At 43.1% G+C, this 17,564-nt stretch overlaps 1 long non-coding RNA gene across 1 annotated transcript in view; it reads left to right on the forward strand.

Moving 5' to 3' along the window:
• Positions 1-11,861: 11,861 nt before the first annotated feature.
• LOC143930241 (uncharacterized) overlaps positions 11,862-17,564 on the forward strand; it is a 55,013-nt gene continuing 49,310 nt past the window's right edge. The window contains exon 1 of the long non-coding RNA XR_013262733.1: positions 11,862-11,939. This is a non-coding gene — a long non-coding RNA (uncharacterized LOC143930241). The remainder of the gene's footprint in view (positions 11,940-17,564) is intronic.

The following is a 17,564-nucleotide window of genomic DNA, read 5'->3' on the forward strand; positions in this document are numbered from 1 at the left end:
GGATTGTAGGTAATCTTGCCCTAATATAGGCCTCAATCTACAAGCAGTATAGGCCACTGATGCACCAAGTTAAAATTGTACCTTCATTCTAACGATCGGCCGCATATTGCGCTTTATATTCACTGCGCATGTGTGAAGCTCCACCCGCCCTTGACGTTCTTTCTAGTCTATTCCCAACCCCTTGTCTTTCGGTGAAGTGGGAGAACACATGGCAGAGAAAGAGCAATGACATGCAGACAGCAGCAGCAGCAACAACGAAATCCCAGAGCCACGAACGTCCCAATCCCGGAGGAGATTTAAGGCCTCAAATATGTCCTTTATAAAGATGGTGGAGATGGTGGACATCTTGAAGAGCGCCGGCTATGACAGGAAGCATGGACCTTACCCAAACCCAAATGTCAGAAAGGGAAAAATCATGTCTAAAGTTGTGAAAAGTCTGCAGAATTAATTTGGGGTACGACAAGGATCAACTAAGGAAACGATGGTCAGACCTCAAATTGAGGGAGCAGGATCAGTACAAAAAGATCAAGAGAGTTCTTCAAAAAAGTAAGTAATTGTCTTCTGTTCCTATTATCATTATTACTTGTATGCTGCTCCATGTGCTTTTCTTTACTGTTGTACAGTTTAAAATGGCAACTCTCAGGTTCGTAGACACAGTAATCGTCCATAGTACACATCGTTTGTTCGCCCACGAATACAATGTTTTTGGCAGATGCAGGTTAACTACATTTGTTCAGGCCTATTTTTATTAAAAGAAGTTTGTTGTCTAGATGGGTTTCTAATTAGAATGAAATGCAAACTTGATTCAGTATAAGGAGAGGACACTCAGCAGCTGTTTACATATCTGGACATAGGAGGACTAGTGTGGGACACCAGAACAAACTTTTTAGGGTGTCCCACAACGGTGCTCCAGTGGACACTAGGGGTGTCTCCATCTGTGAAAATTGTACAAAACAGGTAAGTATTCCAGCTTTCTAGAGGGGAAAAAAATAATGACTTCAGCTCGGAACTCTGCCAAAAAAGACAAATGTATGACACTTCCAAGCAATGTTTCATATTACTATTTCTCACATCAAATATCTGTGTGCCAAGTATACCTATAATTAATTCACATGGGGAGAAAAGGTGTGACCGTGTGTATGCAAGACAAGTTTGAACCAACATCCGTCGGAAAAAAAACATGGATTTTGTTGTCGAAAATGTCTGATCGTGTGTACAGGCCACTACAGTGAAGGAAATCGATGGCTGAAAAAATTCAGCGATGACCGAGGTATCACCCTTCCAATCCTGCGACCTACTGGTATGGCGCAAAATGGTTAATATCAATATCAGCTTGGATGTAGGCTCTTTAGACATGTATAATGTACATTTATCCACCATTTACTATTTTTAAGGACTTAATATTTAGAATTATGTTAACATTGTAATAGTATGCTTACAGAAATGGAATTTAGCTTGCCCTATTTTATAGGAGTTTCATTTAATAAATGAAAGTGTAAAAAGTTTTAGGTATGTAGCACTGACCTCCTGTCAGGAAGGGCATGCCAGCACCCAAGATGGCTGCCAAAGAAGACGACCTGTTACCTCTTCCTGTCAGGAAGGGCATGCCAGCACCCAAGATGGCTGCAGAAGAAGATGACCTATTACCTCTGCCCCTGTCAGGATGCCATTAGTGTGCACGCACCATGTGACAGCTTTGTCCGCCCAAACAGGCTATTTAAACTCAGCCAGTTTCCAGGCTCAGTGCTGTCTGCTCTACAGCGTTCCCTGTGTAACCTGCAATTAGCTACCTGACTTCTGTTCCTGTTGTGACCAGGCTTGCTTCCTGACGTTCCTGTTTCCTGCCTGCATCCGACCCCGGCTTGTCCCCCACTCCGCACCTGCCTGCTCCTTCTGCTACTCCGCTGCCAGCCTGTTGACGACCTGGCCTGTAATCTGATTCTGCTTCAGCCCCTGTTCCTGACGTGCCCGTTGTGTATGACCCGGCCTGCCTGTACTTGCCTTCTCTTCAGCCTTGAGGGTGCCACCATCCCTTCTGCTGCACCTGCACTCCTGCCTGTGGAGATCAGTTGTCTACTTGTTCCAGCTACCTGCCTATCACTGCTCTGGGAGTTCTACAGACACCTCTACAGCCCGGCCGAGTGCTCCGATCCAGCTCCAGGTTCGGCGATCCCACCAGGCACTCGTGCAACTCTGCAGCTCGGTGCTTCCTGTCAGCTCTATCAGGGGCTCCAAGTCAGAGTTGTAAGAGAGGCCGTCCTCTGCATATCAGGCTCCATCACCAGGTACGTGACACCTCCTAAGGAGCTGCTGGTAATTGATTGGGCCTTTACTCTGCTTTTCCACCCCCAATGAATTGGCTCAGCCCACTTGACACCGCTAACAGAGTTGGTGTGAAAACCCAATAACTAGGAACAATCCAACAGTAGCAACATACATATATTGTACCTCTTATTACCTGGGTATCCGTTGCTCCACCTGCTATAAGAATAAACAAGCCTCATGCCAATTATACCTTAAAGTGGAGGGCCACCCTGAAAACAAAAAAATATTAAAAATAAAAAAAAAATCTAAAAAAAAATAATGAAAAAAATTTTTTTTTTTTACTTACCAGAAATGCCTGTTGCTAGGCACATAATCCTAATCTTCCTCTTCCTCCTCCGCGGAGATCTTCTGTCTTCTCTCCTCGTCGCGGCGTCTTCTGGGTAATGGGTCGCGCTGTGTTCTGGGAACTGTGTGTTCCAGAACACAGCGCGTCCCATTCAGAAAGTGCTGCGGGACTCGCGCATGCGCAGTAGGAAACGGGCAGTGAAGCCATAAGGCTCCACTGCCTGTTTCCCTTAGAGGGAATGGCGGCGCCGGGACCCGAGAGCCGAGGGACGGGTCGGCCTCGGGCGGCCGACATCGCAGGCGCCCTGGACAGGTAAGTGTGTTTATTAAGTCAGCAGCTGCAGTGTTTGCAGGAGGTTTGTAATCCAACCTCCGACACAAAATTAATTAGCTGATTGGACTATAAGATTTATTTGAGCTGACCTTTTGTTTCATTAGATCTTTAAAGAATTACCAAATTCATTTGAATTCATTCGAATTCATTCGTTATATTTCTTTCGTATTCGTTGTTATTCGTTGTTTTTTTATTCGGACATTCGGATGCATCCGAATGTCCGAAAGATGCAAAATTCGTCCAAATTTCGATTCGTTATGAAACGAATTGCACAAGCCTATAGTTGATCAAGAGCTCCCTCTGCGGTGTAATGCAGTCCTTTGTATGTAGCAGAAACACAAGGCCTTACAGAAATTTGTATAGTGTCTTGTCTTCTTTCTTCAGCTAGCCATTATATTGCAGTATTTGTATTCCAGAGGGTTAGCAAATTGTAAAGCAACATAAAGTAGTGGATAACAGCAATTCTAGTTATGCAACACACTTATAACTTCCTTCTGTGAGAATACACCTGGACCGTCAGTCAATATCTAGTGGAGTACAGGCTTTAAAGCCTGGCGAACACAGTCTAATTACATGAGACTGTTCTGTGGAATTGCAGGCCTCAAACTAGTCTATATCGTGTTAGGTGCTTTATATAAATTCTGGGCAACAGCCCTCTCAGTCCTGATTTTAGGGGCTCCTACACACCGCACCACTCCGTCAGATGAATGATGGTTCTTGTCAGGCTCCTTCAGGCTTCTTGTATCCTCCGACCCGGTCACACGCTGTTCCAGCCCTCTGTGTCCAACACCTCTCCAGTGGCATCCACTTAGTTCCCCACCGAACAGGCCACGCTCTTCAGAACACTCCCACACAGTTCCCTGCAGGCAGGTCAAGCATCTCAGGAAGAAGAGAGCAAGCATGGCCATGCTGGACCTTTTATTTCCCTACCCAGCATGCAGTTCTTCCACTTGACCTCATGGGTAGGTAAGTAAGGCACTGTGGGTAAGTAAGTCTTTTCCAGATAAAACTTTAAGTCACTTCCTGTACATGCTTTACAGCATGTTCTGATGTGTAAACAGACAAAGACGCAAGAAGCATAAATGTTCTGGCCACTAGAGTGAGCCAAATACTAATCTAATAGCATTACATGGCAAAAATCCCAGCGCTACAGGTATAAATTCAACATTTATTTTCTCCAGAAACATTAGTCAGACCAGTTGCTCAACAACATCCTGTGGGAGCATCAAAACAGTTAGGAAATCACATGCACAAGTTGTTCAGTAACAGACTGGAACATTTTATATTGGTGAGTTCATTCTACTTGTTTGAAATATTACACTGAACTAAACCCATCTATTTAACTGTTTCCCAAAACAGTTATGCCCTGTACACACGGTCAGACCTTCCGACGGAAAATGTACGATCAGACTGTGTTGTCGGAAATTCCGATCGTGTGTGGGCTCCATCGGACTTTTGTCTGTTGGAATTTCCGACACACAAAGTTTGAGATCTGGATCTAAAATTTAAAAATCCGATTGTTTTAATTCTGATCGTATGTATACAATTCCGATGCGCAAAGTGCCACACATGCTCAGAATAAATTACAACACGAAAGCTATTGGCTACTGGCCTCTTTATAGTCCCGTTGTCTGTGGTTTAAATCACCTCATTCTGAACGATCGCATTTTCTGACAACTTTGTGCGATTGTGTGTATGCAAGACAAGTTTGGGTCAAAATCCATCGGAAAAAAATCCAACGGATTTTGCCGTCGGAATGTATAGGGCATTACAGTCATGGCATGCTGTGAATGATAATTATCACAGTTGCTTGTACCCCCAACTGAACTGTCAGGGCATCACATGGCTTGTACCATAAATGTAGCACTTATAACTTGTAACTGCAGATCAATTCTCAATTTTGAACCAAATTTTTAACAAATAAAAGCAGATTTTGTTAACTCAGCACTGTTAGACAGCCTGTACATTGGTCATTTTTTTTAATATGCGTCAACCAGCAGGTTGAGTGAAAATAAATGATCCGATTCCTCCATCCGCACATTTCAGGTGGATGGGAAAATACTTCCACTGAGTAATTGTATTCTGACAGCGGGGAGACTTCCATGCTGTCACAATACACTGATCAGTGCTGGTGGCTACAGTTCACCTACTACCAGACCTTGCAGAATACTTGTAACCAAAAAGAAAAACACCCTCACCTCTAGCTGCACTGCTAAAATTTACTACAACAGTTTATAAAGATATGCTAATTGTTACAGAACCCATAAAAACACACACATTCTGCATTAGTCTGCACACACAAGTCTAAAACTTTAAATAATTTAAACATTTACAGTATATTACCCCCAAATATATAATCCCATATATTTGCCTGTTATGTCCTTTTGGCTAATATGGTTGAAAAACCTAACATACTGCATACCAAGAGAAGTAACTAACATCAGATGAAATTAAATAAATCTTCCTACATAAGTTGTACACGTTTATCTGTGTAGTTTTCTCTTCTCTATGGCTGTTCAAGTTCCGGAATTTACACAGGATCAGCCAGCTCAGAAAAGCAGGGGATCTAAATTCTCACAGTGAAGATCTCAGTGGAGAGAGCTCTGAGCCCTGATTGGAGAGAAGGGACACTCCCCCTCCTCAAAATGCATGGAGAACATGCACAGTTGTGGCTATCAATCATAGGCTGTGTGCAGGAGCTCTCTTCCTCTATCACCTTTTTATCTCTTGTACCAAGAAAACCTGTCAGAGGTGACTCATGCAAATAACAGCAGAATGGGACAGCAGACAGAAATTACACTCAGCGCTTTGGACAGAAACAAGTACACACAAGCGAAAGACATGCTTTGTTCATATTTCATATCTGAGGTTTACAACCACTTTAAACTAAGTCTAAACTGCTTGTTTGGTACTTCAATAAATCAGATATACCTGGTGATCTTGCCAGTTCCCCTTCTGCTTTTTTTTTATTCTCACCAAGCCCAGCAAGGAAGCAGATCCATGCCGATGTGGCCAATTTGTTAGTTTGGCTGTCATGTTCCCCCTGGCCAGCCCTGTTGTACTAATGGACAGCGACTGACAGCTGGAGCCTTGCTGTCAAAACAGCAGCTGCTTATAGTGTCATCCTGGTAGACCACCATATAAAACAAAAAACAAACAAAAAAAAGATAGATATGCTTCTGGTACTCAAATAATATTTTGTGTATGTCAAGGTGGCTTCAGAAGAAGAAAGGCACATTCCCCAGCATGCAGAGCAGGGATCTTTACTGGTCTGGATGGTGGTGAGCTCCTGCAATTTTCCCAAATACATTGGCACTGAGCTGACCCTTGTCAGTTTGGCAAGCCAAAGGTTTTATTGCTATGTAAACAAGTGTTATATATACAATATAATATCACCTCCATCTATCTATCCAATACATATGCTCCATGGAACTTGTTGAGACTGCACAAATTCTGTCTCAATATATTTTGGTTATAACATACACATGAAAGATGATTATACCTATGTTTAATCTTTGACATAAATGTGTATAGTTGTTTGAGCAATTACATCAATTTGGATAGATATTTGGTGGACAGGATCTTCTTGGAGGCAATTGGTTATTTTGAATATTGATATTCTTACTGTATAACTTTTAGCAGGATATATAATAAACATTTCAATTTTAAACAGTATATACCACTGTAGTTTATACAACTAGACTACCATAAAAGTCCCCTGGTGCCAATTTTTCTGGTTATATATAAGCAAATTTGGGATGTAGGTACTAGGAACTTGGAAGCAACTACAATATTTTTTCATGTTCTACATGCACATAGTTCTAAATGCACATTGATCATTAAATTAATGTTGTTGCATGTAATACTTTTGGGAAAATGTGAGTAAAAGGAGGACTAAGCATTTAAAGGGTCATAATTAATGTAAGCGCTACACTGAATCATAAATCAGAAGGGGCAGAAACTGAGGGCACATCTCTCTATTCAAGCCCTGGATATCAAAAACTGACAGACATTTTACTCTACAGCAGCCTATTTCAACCTGGGTGCCTTGAGGTTTCTTCAGAGGAACCTTGACAACATGCCTATAAAAGGCCCAAAAATTGTATACAAGCCGGCGTGTGGATGAAGGCTGCCTTTTTAGTGGCACTAAGCCACAGGTTTTCCTTGTGCACTACAATAAAAACAAAAATGAAAGGCACGCACACCTAGTACATTACCGGAGATAATTTAATAATAAGATACTTTTGTATAAAAGTGGGTACTCACAAAATGCAATTGACAAAAGACCATAAACACAGTGCATGGACAAGCACAGAAAATGCGTTTTGGGGCAAACCCCCTTCTGCAGAGCTAGGCCAGTCTTGTACACGAAGGGCAAACACTTTTATAGGGAATAGTAGAATTGAAAATTGTGTGTCAAAAAGAGCCATGCCCTCAAATGGGCAGGAAAACAAAAAGAAAAAAAACACACAAAAAAAAAAAAAACACAAACAAAATAAATTGTTTGTATTACCGTGAAAAATTCAATAAACTGTTTATGCAAAACAAAAAAAAATAATGTAGATAAATTAATAAGAAATTGAATAATACAGTGTGTATATGTGTGTATATATGTATATATATATATATATATATATATATATATATATTCGCACTAATGTAAAAATGAAAAAAATTCATCTCAAAAACCTATATCCAAAACAAAAAACTCCATCATAAGTATACAAATAAACAATAATGATGATTCATTCAAAGCCATGATAAATTGCACATTAATTTATATTTACTCATATGAATACAGGTGTAGAAAAAAATAAATAAGCAAAAGAGCAAAAAAGGATGCATAAAGGAAGGATAAGTGAGTCAATCCATGTCTCATCCCTCCATGCCTGAAGTAGCTGGGGGGGGGGGGGGAGTTGGGCACTCAGAGGTGTTCAAAACCTGCACACTGGGATCACCCGACTGGAAGCTTCAGAAATGGCAGGGACGGGGGGGAAAACCCCAAAAGACGCCAGCGGATCATCCCCACTGCAGTGCACTGATCAGGGAACCAATGCAGTGCCAGGGGGAATCCACTTCCCCAAAACACAGGAAGATGACTGATGACAAGAAGTGACATCATTTCCGGGACAGGAGCAATGTAAATGTGTCCCCATGGACATGAATGAGCAATGATAGATGGAAGGAAAAGAAAATTCCAATACATTTTTTCAAAAATCTTATTAAAAAATGATATAAAAAAAATAAAAAAATAATAATAATTCTCTGACAAAATTGGACCACAAAAAATATAATACATTAATGAAAAAAATAATATATTTCTGAAATAAAAATAAAAATATTGAATTTTTTTATTGCAACGAATTTTGCACAACAATAAAGCCGCGTACACACGGGCGGATTGTATGGCCTACTTAGTCCGTCATACAATCCGACGGACAGTCCGTCCTACTTTCGAATGAACGGACTTGACCACACACGGATGCACAAACAGTCCGTCGAAAGCTTGCGCGATGGCACGTACGACGGGACTAGAAATAGGAAGTCCAATACACAGCAATGCAACCTTTCGCCGTGTAAATCCTTTCTGAGCATGCGCCATTCTTAGTCCGTCGAACTAGCCTACTGACGAGTGGATTGTCCGCTGAAACCAAAGTATGACAGACAGTATTTCGAAAAATCCGAAATACTTAGTACGCCAGACTGCACGCTGAAAAAGTCCGCTGAAGCCCACACACGAGCAGACTGTCCGCTGAAATGTGTTTCGACGGACTAAGTAGGCCATACAGTCCGCCCGTGTGTACGCGGCTTAATAATGATTCCTCAATGTGTAGCAATTAATGAAAAGTGCTGAGCACTGGAGTACGTAAAAGCCAACCCTTGAATAAAATCTATAAAAGTTTGTTGCTATAGTAATTGGTAATTAATAGCAACTAGTCATTAAGAAAAATGGTAGATGCAAATAATAAATGTAATAATAATAATAATATATGAATATGAAAATAAAAATAAAGATAACAATGTACACAAAAACTTGGATGAAAAAGAAGTAAAAAAGAAACCAAACCAAAGAGACAGGACATGTTGGTATAATGAGCTCCTGGAGGAACACCCACATGAAGGTAAAAAACACAAAACAGAATAAAAACAGATGGGGAAGAGGGGGTCACATAAGAGTCTGAACATCCAACCCCACTTTCAGACCCCTAGGCGATAAGGCTCCTAAACAATGTATCCGAAAGGTTTCTCTTCTACAAAGTCTCCGAAAGCACCTGCCAGTAATCGGCATCCTCGCCCACAACTTCCAAGCCAAGTAGCCTAAGACCAGATGGATTATGATCATGTTGATGAAGAAAATTTAATGGTAGTGAATGGTTGTCAACACTTTTGAGTATATTCCTTTTATGCTCCACAAACCGTGTGTGTAAAGCCCAGATGGTGCGGCCTGCGTAAGGAAGGCCACATGGGCATATCAGGCAATATACTACAAATTGTGAAGCACAATTGATGAATTGCTGAATGGCATGGGTTTGGCTATCACTACCTGTAACCTCCTTCTTCCTATGCCACATGTATTGGCATGCTCCACAGTTGGGGACACCACACTTAAAGCTACCCTTTTGGTCAAATAAACTGCTCCAACATTGGTTGGCCACAGTTTTGGGTTTATGGACTCTGCTTGGAGCAATATGTCCCCATAAGTCCTTGGGTCTACGAAAAATGACATTCGGGTGTTCTGGAATGACATTGGTCAAACAAGGATCACGGTGGAGAATACACCAATATTTTTCTATGATCTGCTTAATAGGGAAGGGCTTGTTTGTGTAGAGAGCGTTAAAAATCACATCAGAATGGCTGCAAGTACCAGTATTTTCCTTGCCTGAGCCATTCCCATCACCTTCCCGGCGAACTCAGTGTATTTCCTATATTTTGTGTGTGCATCTTCAATGGTGGTGTGCTCACCTTCAATGGTGCCCGGATCATAGCCCTTTTCCATAAATGTTTTACTCAGTACATTGCTCTGTTCATTATAACCTTTTAGACGAGAGCAGGTCCTTTGGAGCCAACAAAACTGACGTTTTTGATCCATTGGGGGTGGGGATTGCTGCGCGCATGAAGGTATCAATTACTTGCTGATGGTTTGAAATGGGTACAAGAAAAAATACACGATTCATCATCCACCATCAGTTCAAGATCTAAAAATACCAACTTCTGGCTATCAAGCACATGGGTAAATTCAGTCCCAAAGGGATTGTTCTGACAATGGGCCAAGAATGCTTCCAACTGGCTATCATCACCATCCCAGATGATCAGGATATATTATCAATATAGCAAACATAATGGACCAGGTTCACCCCCAAGGGATTATTGGACTGGATGTAGAACTGCTCCCAATACCCCATAAAAAAAGGTTGACATAACTTGAGGTGAACCCGGCTCCCATAGCTGTGCCCTTTTTTTTTTTGTTCATGCACTGTGTTTATGGCCTTTTGTCAGTTTCATTCTGTGAGTACCTACTTTTATACAAAAATTTCTTATTATATTATCTCTTGTAATGCACTAGGTGTGCGCGCCTTCCATTTCTGTTTTTCTTGTAGTTCCTTTCAGTTTACCCCATCTGAGGAAGGCAGCATCCACCTAGTTCTGGGATACCATATATATCTTTCACACCACCATTTTATCTGATGTGTTACTCCTCACCTTGGAAGACCTATTAGCACTGGAAGTGACTGTGTTTTTTGTTTCATTGTGCACTTTTACAATCTTTTAGCTGTCAGCGTTTTAACAACCAATGGCATCCCCTGCATAGCATCCTTGTTTGACCCTCTCCATCAGTGTTGCAGTCACATTGGCCGAGTGATGGAGAAAAATTGAGAAGAGAAACATTGGAATAATAGCCAGTACCAGTTTGCAAAAGTGTATTTGCTTTTGAAGAATAAATCACCTCTAATGTTTTGTCATACTTGGATTTGTGGATGTTGCTGCATTATGTAAAACTATTAGAATAGCTTTTATATTTTAGAGACTGTCCATCATTTTTAAAGGATGCCTTGACTGAAAATGGTTGAGAAACACTGATCTATAGTATTGACATGTTACCAAGCTGCCACATTTTTTTAATCATTCTTCTCATTCCTTCCCCTGCTTTATCAAAAACTGATAAAAAAAAATGTGTTTTAGTTGTACTTTAATAATAACGGGGTGCCAATAGTTACCCACATTTACCCCATATTTACAAGGCCTTAAAGGAGTTGTAAAGGCAGAAGGTTTTTATCTTAATGCGTTAAGATAAAAACACTTTCTATGTGTAGCAGCCTCCCCAGCACACCATAATTACTTACCTGAGCTCCATCTCTCTCCAGCGATGTCCACAAGTGTCTTAGCCATCCAGGAATCTCCTCCTGATTGGCTGAGACACAGCAAGTGCACCATTGGCCCTGTGGCTGTCAAAGTTAGTTATCCAATCAGGGGAGAGAAGTGGCAGGGCCGGGTCGGGGCCCTGTGTCTGAACATACAGACAGGGCTGTGACTCAGCTTGGGTGCCCTCATAGTAAGCTTCTTGCTGTGGGGGCACTTGAAAAGAAGAAGGGGCCAGGGGCAGCAAAGATGGACCCGAGAAGAGTAGGAGCTGAGCACAGAGCAGGTAAGTATAATATGTTGGTTTTTTTTGTTTGTTTTTTTTAAACAAGACTTTACCATCACTTTAATTATTGTATTTTTCTTACTGTATTATCGAGAAATCTGTGCTTCTGCCAAGAACATATAAAACTGACAAATATAGCTAAATAAGTACATGAACATATTGTAGATGGTAAGGAATGTTGTAAACTTTGGCAAGTGAAAAGGTAAAATAGTCTGGACATACTTTAACGGTTCGGCATATGTTTGTTGTTTATCTTGGACTGTCATGCCATGACGCAAAACAGCCTCAAAAGAGTTTAAATAACACATCCAAAGTTGACTGTGCTCAGTATCTGAAAAACCTCTCACGATGGTAAGTTTTTGCTCTTTCTTCCAAAAAAAAAAAAAATTAATTATTAGGACAGAATAGAATATTTTAATAATTATATATTTAATGATAATACAACGCTTACTATAATACATATATTGTATAATGCAGACCATTTTGAGTCTTTTTGATTGCTTTCCTTGTAATAATAAAAAGAAAAAAAGAAAATACATATTATTATCCAATATTGTTAACCATCTGTGTATGTTATTAGTGAGCAGAAAGCTAAAAGTCAGGAGTAAAAAATGCAGGTATTGGAGGATATGTTTATGAAATATATATCTGTAGCACAGAAATATACACTGAAAAATTTCCCAATGAGACCAGTGTCTTGAATTACATATTCAGAAATACATACATTTTTTAATTTTAAGACTTTAGGAACATTTATGTTTTTTGGTAATTTTATTTATTGTATTTTTAAGTTAACATTTTTCAAAATACTTTATGTGGGCATTTCAGTAAATAAGTATCAGTGACCTGCAATATGTAGGAAACTACTGGTGAATACACATTTGCAAAGTGAATACAGGTGAATAAGGTAAAGCTGTGTTCATTTTACCGTATATATCCATTCATGCACTAACAAAAAAATCTTTTTTTTTTATTTCTCTGCACCTTATTGGATATTTAAATTAAACCCAATTTCATTGGATTCATTATCATTTTCTTTGATCTAAGCAGTAAACAGCCTCTACGTGTTAAAAAAATTAACCAAGTCTAAAGGAACGTAGACAAAGATCAGGCACTGTGTTATACAGTATCTCGCAAAAGTGAGTACACCCCTCACATTTTTGTAAATATTTTATTATATCTTTTCATGTGATAACACTGAAGAAATTACACTTTGCTATAATGTAAAGTAGTGAGTGTACAGCTTGTATAACAATGTAAATTTGCTGTCCCCTCAAAATAACTCAACACACAGCCATTAATGTCTAAACTGCTGGCAACAAAAGTGAGTACACCCATAAGTGAAAATGTCTACATTGGGCCCAATTAGCCATTTTCCCTCCCCGATGCCATGTGACTCGTTAGTGATACAAGGTCTCAGGTGGGAATGGGGAGCAGGTGTTTTCAATTTGGTGTTATCGCTCTCACTCTCTCATACTGGTCTATGGAAGTTCAACATGGCACCTCATGGTAAAGAACTCTCTGAGGATCTGAAAAAAAAATAATTGTTGCTCTACATAAAGATAGCCAAGGCCAGTGATGGCGAACCTTGGCACCTCAGATGTTTTGGAACTACATTTCCCATGATGCTCAACTACACTGCAGAGTGCATGAGCATCATGGGAATTGTAGTTCCAAAACATCTGGGGTGCCAAGCTACGCCATCTGGCCTAGGCTATAGAAAGATTGCCAAGACCCTGAAACTTAGCTGCAGCACAGTGGCCAAGACCATACAGCAATTTAACAGGAGAGGTTCTACTCAGAAAAAGCCTTGCCATAGTCAACCAAAGAAGTTGAGTGCACGTGCTCAGAGTCATAACCAGAGGTTGTCTTTGGGAAATAGATGTATGAGTGCTGCCAGCATTGCTGCAGAGGTTGAAGGGGTGGGGGGTCAGTCTGTCAGTGCTCAGACCATATGCTGCACACTACTGGATTACTGGAACCATATCCTGTTGTCTGATGAGACCAACTTATTTGGTTCACATGGTGTCAAGCGTGTGTGTCGACAACCAGGGGAGGAGTCAAGCATGGTGATTGGAGTGTCATGGCCTGGGGTTGCATGAATGCTGCCGGCAGTGGAGAGCTACAGTTCTTAGAGGGAACCATGAATGCCAATATGTACTGTGACATACTGAAGCAGAGCATGATCCTTTTGAAACTAGGCCGCAGGACAGTATTCCAGGCAGGGAAGACGATGCGTTGGCAGAATTAGTGGAAGCGGCTCCACCAGATGCAGCGTGTCACTTGCCACTGTCGCCTGTCACCAGATGCAGCGTGTTACTTGCCATTTTCACCTGGCAGCAGATGTGGATTTTCACTTGCCACGTCTACTGCCACCAGTTGCAGATTGTCACTTGCCACGTCTCCTGGCTCCTGGCACCATTTGCAGATTGCCACTTGTCACGTCACTGGTCACCAGATGTGGGTTGTCACTTGCCAAATAATGTGGATTGTCACTTGCCAGTCAGTGCCACCAATTGTGCATTGACGCTGCAGCACTGGTCCATTTAGTTAGAGCAGGAGGGCGGTGATGCAGGGTGAGCAGTGAGAAATTATGTCATCTTGCTGCTCCCCGCCGCACCTCAGACATTGAAGCAAGGGGGTCTGGATGCAAAGTGGAGCTCCACGATGACAGGAAGCACATAACCTCAACTCCACCATGCTGTGAGGGCGGAAGAGCGCTGATGTGTGGCGGGCAGTGAGAGATGATGTTATCTCTCTGCCGCTCGACACACCTCGCTCCCAAATTGAAGAGGCCTGGCTGTGAATAGCGCTGATGTGGAGCGAGCGGAGAGAGATGTAATCTCTGCTCGCTTCTCTCCTCTGCCTTTCTCATGCAGCCAGTCTGCCCGTCACAGCAGCCGCAACCCGCTGGTTAGGCAGGGACCCTGCGGCAAGAGACTCGGGGCTATGTGCCCCAGATTCGGAGCTATAGTCCCAATAGCCACCCCCTAGCAATGCCCCTGGCTGTATGTTGTGTTATTTTGAGGGGACAGCAAATTTGCACTGTTATACAAGCTGTACACTCACTACTTTACATTGTAGTAAAGTGTAATTTCTTCAGTGTTGTCACATGAAAAGATTTAATAAAATATTTACAAAAATGTGAGGGGTGTACTCACTTTTGTGAGATATTGTGTATTGGTGGTTGTGTCATACTGATCTAAAGTTATTTACTTATTTTCTCACTAAACAGTACCTTATGAAGGTACAATTTTCAAATGGTAAATGATCAAATAAGTTCAGTGATACTTGTTCAGTGATAGCACATTGACATTAGAAACTATCATAAATTTGCTAATGACATACTCATGAATAGGGATGAGCTTCGTGTTCGAGTCGAACATACGTTCGACTCAAACATCGGCTGTTCGCCCGTTCGGCGAAGTCCGAACGTTATGGTCCGTTTGCGCCAAATTCGTGTGGCGCTCACGGCCCACAATGCACTGCAATGGCGCAGTGCATTGCTGGCTCATGATTGGCCAAGCATGCACTGTGACCCTGCATGCTTGGCCAATCGCAGCGCCAGCAGCGAGGAGAGCCATGATTGGCCACAGCTCAGGCTGTGTAGTGCACGCCCCACACTATATAAGGCCACCAGCGCGGCGGCCTTGTGTAGTGTGTTGGCGTCTGAAGCAGTTAGTGGGTGTTCTGTGTACCTTCAACACAGTACACACCGATCATTATTGGCCGATTTTCGATCTTGCTGTTGTGTAGTGGTTGTTGTCTGCGTGCCCTGACCGCAGTATACACCGCTATATTCACCTCACCTATGTAGCTAGTGATCTATCTTTTATAATAGAGCTTGCAGTCAGTAGTGTTAGGAGCTTGTGTGTGCTGTCTGCATGCTCTGTACCCAGTACATACCGCTATATCCACCTACATAGCTCTTCTCTATTTGAGCCCACTTGCCATCTGCAGGAGTTATTGGAAGTTGTGTGTGCCTCCAGCACAGCACAGTATACATCTGTATATACCCCTTTATCTCTGGTGTTCTATAATAAAGGCATCTGCAGGAGTTAGTGGGTGTTGTGTGCCTCCAGCACAATATACACTACCCAACTGCTTTTTTTTACCATGTCTGGAAGGCCAGCAAGGAGAGGCAGACAGGTGCGAGCCGATAAAAGAGGGCAAGCAGGCTCTGTGTCTAGAGACAACAGTGCTGGTCGTGGACGCGGTGCATTGTCATCAGCACGTGGCCATGGGACACGCTTGTCCTTCTTTTCGGCAGCTGGACATGTTGAACCGCAACATGCCAACGACTTGGTAGAGTGGAGGACCAAGCCCTCTTCATCCTCCTCATCCTCTCTCACCCAGTCTCAGGGTACTAGCAAAGCAGCTGCCAACGCATCGTCTTCCCTCCTCTCAATGTCATCATCAGTGACTCCTTCCCTAGACCCACCACGTCCTCCTAAGGAGTCTCCTGAACTCTTTGAGCACAGTGTTGGGTACATGCTCCAGGAGGATGCCCAGTGTTTTGTAGGCTCTGATGATGACACTCAGCTAGAGGAAGGCAGTAACGTGAGCGCAGAGAGAGGGGATGCTCAAGAAGGACAGCAATCTGGCAGTCATGTTCCACAAGCTGCAGCATACTGCCAGGTTTGCTACAGCGATGAAGAGGGAGGGGATGATGAGGGCACTGACTCCACGTGGGTGCCTGGTAGGAGAGAGGAGGAGGAGGAGGAGGAGGCACATGTCCAACGAGGCAGGATGCCCTCCGGGGGCCAGCTTAGGGGCAGCACACCGACTGAATCACACCGCAGAGCTCCACCTGTGCAGGGCACTGCCTCTGCACGTTATTCTAAAAGTTCTTTGGTGTGGGCCTTTTTTGAGACGAGTGCATCAGATCGCACCGCTGCTATTTGCAACATATGTCTTAAGCGTATCTCGCGTGGCCAAAATATCAGCCGCTTGGGCACCACATGCTTGACCAGACATATGTTGACCTGCCATGCAGCTCGTTGGCAAGCGTACCTCAAAGACCCACACCAAAGAACAAAGCGGACCTCTCCTTGCTCCTCATCAGCTGGCATCTCCAACCCCACTAGACCTTCAGTCCTCTCTGAAACCTGCTCTGAGAGGAATGAAGGTGTAGAATTAGGTGTGTCACAGCCAAGTGCTTCCGGGCACTCTGCTAGCAGTACACCCACGTCCGATTATAGCAGGCAAATGTCCCTGCCCCAGCTGCTGGACCGGCAAAAGATGTTCACTCCCAGCCATCCACATGCCCAGCGGTTGAATGCTAGCTTGGCTAAATTGCTAGCACTTCAACTGCTGCCTTTTCAGTTGGTAGACTGGGCCCCCTTCCGTGAGTTTGTACAATGTGCGGTTCCTCAGTGGCAGGTCCCCAAACGCCACTTTTTCTCACGGAAGGCGATTCCGGCTCTCTACCGGCATGTGGAAGGCAATGTCCTTGCCTCGCTGGACTGGACGGTCAGCGGTAAGGTGCATATTACCGCTGATTCATGGTCCAGCAGGCATGGACAGGGACGTTACCTGTCTTTCACGGCCCATTGGGTCACTCTTCTGGCAGCTGGGAAGGATGCAGGACAAGGTGCAGTAGTGTTGGAGGTTGTTCCGCCACCACGCTTCCAAAATGCTACTATTGGTTGTGACACACCTCTCTCCTCCACCCCTCCTCTTCTTCTTCCTCCATGGCCTCTTCCAGTGGTCTGTCCTCAGAACCAGCGGTGCTCCGTAGGCGCTCCAGGGGCTACGCAAGTACGCAGGCAAAATGATGCCATGCTGTGCTTGCGCTGGTTTGTTTGGGGGACAGGAGCCACACTGGGGCAGATGTTTTGTCAGCTCTGCAGGGGCAGGCCGAGAGGTGGTTGATGCCACGCCAGCTTTAGACAGGAATGGTGGTTTGCGACAATGGCACCAACCTCCTCTCCGCCCTCCGACAGGGACAACTGACCCATGTGCCCTGTGTAGCTC

Source organism: Lithobates pipiens, unplaced genomic scaffold (genome assembly GCF_037356315.1).
Source record: "Lithobates pipiens isolate NorthernLeopardFrog02 unplaced genomic scaffold, aLitPip1_a1.2 Scaffold_25, whole genome shotgun sequence".
Classification (NCBI taxonomy): Eukaryota; Metazoa; Chordata; class Amphibia; order Anura; family Ranidae; genus Lithobates; species Lithobates pipiens.